This window comes from Vollenhovia emeryi, unplaced genomic scaffold, assembly GCF_000949405.1.
Source record: "Vollenhovia emeryi isolate VEMERY1.0 unplaced genomic scaffold, V.emery_V1.0 DF939158.1, whole genome shotgun sequence".
Taxonomy (NCBI): domain Eukaryota; kingdom Metazoa; phylum Arthropoda; class Insecta; order Hymenoptera; family Formicidae; genus Vollenhovia; species Vollenhovia emeryi.
The window spans coordinates 988,578-993,723 of record NW_011967208.1 but is presented as its reverse complement, the minus strand read 5'-3'; the positions used below and the strand labels follow the sequence as shown (position 1 = coordinate 993,723).

Sequence of the window (5,146 nt, the reverse complement as noted above, 5' to 3'; positions counted from 1 at the left end):
CTATCAGTGTACCTTGACAAAATTTTATTTGACCCAGACCGGAACTTCGAAGAGAATTCACATCTATTTCTTGAAATCCAGCAAATGTTTTAGTACAAGTTAACAAAAATTTAGTGGATTCGAAGAAATTAACCCAAATGAATCTGTTTTTCTGGGCGTAAGTCTCAATATGGCGAAGACTACCGTACACTGAGAAAAAGTCTTTGAAAATTTATATGTGGCATATAATGCTTATTTCAGTGAAAAACTAGAGTAGTTTCTAGTTTAAAAAACTAGAAAATATTAAATTTGGAATAATAAAATATTTGTAAAGTAAATAAAAAATGGCATATGACGTTTATTTCACTGAAATAATACAAATAAATTTTCAAAGGCTTTTTTCTCAGTAGTATATCCAGCCGGTCAACTTGGCACTTCTCGCTGTTTCTAGACCTAGAAGATGTTCTTCATCGCGCTTCCAAACGCGCGGAGTAACATCGAAGACTAATATTCTAAACGGAAAGATCGTTCGGGTCGAATCAATTTCGTCTGCAAGATCAATAACCACGAAAGTAATCGGGTAGGGATGTGCATCGATACTTGGCAGCGCGGAGGTATTACAGACGCCCGAGGGCCCGATCTTTCTGCGAGGGGTAGACGGTATCCCGAGGCACATCCTGGCTCGTTGCTATCCCGTGTGAGCGCTTCCGTGCGAGCGCCGCGTGTACAATAGCGGTCTGTCGGAGTCGGTTCGCGAGCGCGAGCGTGGTAGGGGCACAGATCTGCCGGCGATATCTCCCTCTTTCCTTCGTGGGCTCGCTCTCCTGGAGCGCCGGCAACGAAGGGCTGCAGTCGTGATCGGACGATCGGCGTGTACGAGTCGTCGTCGGTCGCAGCACAAGGTGCTCGATCATTAATTGGGAAAGAGGAAGGGAGGCAGAGAGAGACAGGCAGAGTTTCGAAGCGGTGAGTTCGCGAACAATTGAGAAATTTTCGCGAACAAGCGACCACGACGAGCGATGTCCCTCGCGAGCATTCCTCAGGTAAGCATCCAATCTTGCGATCGCGCGGCGTTTCGATAACGTTATTTTGCGACGCTCGAGGGGATTCGATTTGTTGACAAGTGCGCGTGGAATTTGTGATAAGCGCGAGTCGCTGAGGGACGAGCGCGCGGGGACTTTTAATAATTTTCGGCGAACTGTACAATTATTTCTTGGAGTGTAGATCTGACTTTGGAACCGCGAGATTGAAGATTCGGGAACTGATTCAATCGAATGCTCCACTCCTGATATAAAATACTGGCGGAACGTCGGTGAATGTATCAGAAAAGATAATCTGCAAATTTACGTGTCATTAATTAATACCGGAGTGCTTCTATATACTTTGTATATTATCTCATACGTAAACTTCTTATTACTCTGCGTTCAGAAACATCCTAAGGTTAATTCTGAAAATGTTTGCTGACGATGTTTCTGTTATTTATACGTTATACAAACAGAACACTTTACTTATTATTAATTTAAACGCGAATTTATTACTGTGAATGTTAATATAAATTGTTGCGTCTGTCTATACTCCACTTATACGCGCATTCGTATCGCAACCGAATTAATTTTTGCGTTTGCATATCGGGAAAATTGAGCAATCACGCGAGAATAGTTGATAAATGGCGGAAGTCGAGTTTTATTGGTAATAGGTGTACACTTTAATTAGTCTGCCTGCAAGTACAAGATACAGATTGCAAGGTAAGCTTTGTATGACGTGTACTTTTGAGGGTGCGAGGTGTGTTTTTCAAATAATATCTTCCGTCATACGTTTCTTATTTTGAAAGCGAGAGCTGCGCAACGTTTGCTCGCGACCTTATCAACTGTTTGAGAAAGCGAGGGTCGATACGCTTCATTAACTTTTAACGAGTGTGTGCATTGTTACGTATTCTTTTCTAGAGAGTTAATTACCACGAGTACGACGTTCATTATTCATCCGCAGTCGGTTTATCATTCGCAGGAATAGAAGTGGAAATAACGTTCTGTGACACGCGTATTAAGACGCTATTCGAAACTCGCATCGCTGAAGAAGCATTCGGACTCTCTTTGACCATCGCAGACACTTTCTCCCGATTGTAGAGTACAAGACTGTTCCCTTAATCAAAATTGAAAAGACCGTGATTGTTGATCTCAATTTCTTAATCCTCAACGCCAAACACTTGGGCAATTAAGTCTAAGGTTGAACAACTGTCAAAGGCTTAACTTAAAATTGATCGGAGAACGAGATATTCTTGTCTGTCCTCGGTACTTAATTTGTCGGGTCTTTACCGGCGATAAATAATTTGCTGCTGTTAAAATCGCCGTTCTTTCGAGAGTAAGCGCCGTAATTCAGAAATAGACGATTCGTATCGATTTGTAAACATCTCGGGCTTCTAAACTCGTCGTTAATTAGTCCTCGCGATTGCCATGGAGGTTTCACAACGAGTCCTCCTCCGCTGATCGTCCTCCATACGGTTCTCTCTCTCTCTCTCACGGCACTTTGACGAATGACTGGCGGGCTCTCTCGCAGAACGAAGCTTAAATGACATATCTCGGTGTGTGCGCACCGCGACACGAAGTCATTAAAGAATTTCTAAGGCGTCGGGCAACGGCCTGCCTCTACGAAGCTCATTATCCGAACATTACAACCGAGAGTATATCTGCTATTGTACCTCGTGTGTACGCACGTTGCGACTCCTCTCCGTCGTCCTCTCGCCGCAATTAAGCCCGCCCTTAAAAACGCGCGCGGCTCGTTTCTGGGAAATTAGATATCTAACAGCAACGCGGCAATTAACGCTTGGCTAACGACAAGCGTTTGGCAATTAACGCGGTTATTAAATTGGGCAAATTGAAAGATACATTAGAAAGTTTGTCGGCTAAAAGTTCAGGCAACTCATCTAAATTCTTGGAGGGGTTGAAACGGGAGTGGACTGTACCTATATCTATTGCGCTAATTGTGAGCGTTATCGCTCAAGCTTCTGAAGCCCGACGCGTGGAAAGTGCGAATAGAGGAAGCGGCGTTTCCTTTATTTGCAAGACGCTCGTTGCCGCGGATCCGTTAAAGCATTAGGCGCAGTCATTATCTCTTCTAACAGCTGGTAATAATATTACAAAGTGCGAAGCTTGACGATAATACCGAGGGCGCGAATCGTGCATTCGTTCGCGTGTACAATTTCGAAATCGCTTCCCGGAAGACATGCGCGCGCGCAATGTAGTTGTGACGTGCATCAGCAGTTTTATTGACTTGCACGTCGCGTCGGATTATCGCGGCCTAGTTTTTCTTTTGAACATGCTTTTACAACATTTACGAGGTCTATTATCCCCCGCAACGCGTAATCTCCGCGCACGCACGTTACGAAGCTCGCGGAGCGGGCTATTGTAAACCGCGCGGTGCTTCGCATTAGCATTTACGGCTTCGGCATTAGAAATGCTCGCGAGAGATGCCCCGATAGTACGCATCTCTCCTTCAACATTGCCGAACGGCCGGCTCTTATCACTCAAGCGCGAAGGCGCGAATTTATAGGATCTATCAGTCGGCGGGCGAGATTAAACGAATGCACGGCGCTATCGCCAATCGGATACCCAACCCGATCGCGACGGCAGACAAGCGGGGTCGCGATAAGTCTTGCGAGTAAAGAAAACGCCGGCCGGGACCGGCTTCCTTTTCCGCGTGTTGAGTCTTGGAGATAAAATGAAGTAACAATTATATTGAATAAAATTGTCTAATTTGCATAAACGTTTATTGCCGTAGCTGATGCAATTTGTTGATATCATTACCTTTGTAGAGCAAATAGAGTTTGTTCTTTTCGTAACAATGTATTTTCAAATAATTCAATCGCATAGTTATTGCTCGAACAGCGCTTATGCTTGGCGCTTGTCTTTACCTCTTTTTGAAAAGGTAAGTTTTTAAGGTGAAAAGTATACTTGAGCAACGACGCTTGCAATGATTAGTACAATGAATATATAGTCCATCTCTGTTTCAGCTCCATGAATTTAGACGAGTAATCTGAATTTTTAATCGAGACTCCGCGACGCGACGCTCCTCCACGTGCTTTCACCCGCGGGAAGCCCGAGGCGTCCCCGTCGCGACGACTTGTGTTATGCGGGGTCTACAATGCGAGCCTCAGAGCCGCAGTCGTAAGAACAATCGACTGTGATTGGTCAGTTCAGTCAGACACATAAGAATTAACCAATCATAGTCGACTGTTCTTACGACTACGACTCCGCGACTCGCATTGTAGATCCCGCATTAAGTCCTGGACTTTCGCGCCGACGGCGGAACACGGTCGAATTTCGCTTCCCGCTGCGCGGAGAACGCCCGGCGCGTCGCGCTGCATCGCGCCTACCCGCCCGCTCGCTCGCTCGCTCGCTCGCTCGCTCGTCCGCCTTCCCCCGCGGTTTCGTTGCTTGGAACGTCATGCGTTGCGACGTACGTACAAATACTCCTACGCGCGATGGTCACGCTCCAAAACGACCGCTTATTACCTCAATCTTATTACCGCTAACGGCGCATTACCGCGCCTCGAGAGAATCGTTTCTTCCAATCCGCCGTGTACTGCTGCCGGCTCTCGGCCGCGCACCGAGAGGGATCACCGAGCACCCGCGCATCTAAAAATACCCACCCGCGCTTCCGAGAGTTGAAATTGCCGCGTTCGCGCTCGCGAGGAGCGCGGCGAACTGATTGGGGTTCAGCGGAAAAAGCTGCTTTGCAGCTGTGGTAAGAGCCTTGAATCTGATTGGCGTGCGCTTTTAATTATGGCAGAATTTCGGAGCATACTCTAATCAAATTTACGAATTTTAAGATGTTGCAATGTAGCTCTTCCGCTGAACGCAGCCGTTGTGAGCCGCGCTTTGTTAGCGTAATAATCGGAGCGTAAAATACCTCGTCGCCGTCCGCTCGCCTCGGTGACATTTAATTCGCCTCGGCGATGTACGTTTCAGCCGAGTGTAAATAAGTGAATTGCAGGCTGAACACGGCGAATTTCCCAAAGCGTCTCGAACGCGCGTGGCCGTCCACGATGCTAGAACTTGGTCCAGGTTCTATAGTTTCGAGAAACGTGTAGTCAATCAACTTTTATGGAATAGCTGCAAGTTGATTGGCTACGCATTTCTCAAAGCTAGAACTTGGACCAAGTTCTAGAGGT

The 5,146-nt window shown here is 46.4% G+C and overlaps 1 protein-coding gene across 1 annotated transcript in view; it reads left to right on the top strand.

Annotated features, from left to right (window-relative positions):
- Window positions 1–704: 704 nt before the first annotated feature.
- Window positions 705–5,146, top strand: part of LOC105564917 (growth arrest-specific protein 2-like) — a 35,150-nt gene continuing 30,708 nt past the window's right edge. Inside the window, exon 1 of the mRNA XM_012017692.1 lies at window positions 705–1,022. The gene's annotated coding sequence lies outside the window, so the exon portion shown is untranslated. The remainder of the gene's footprint in view (window positions 1,023–5,146) is intronic.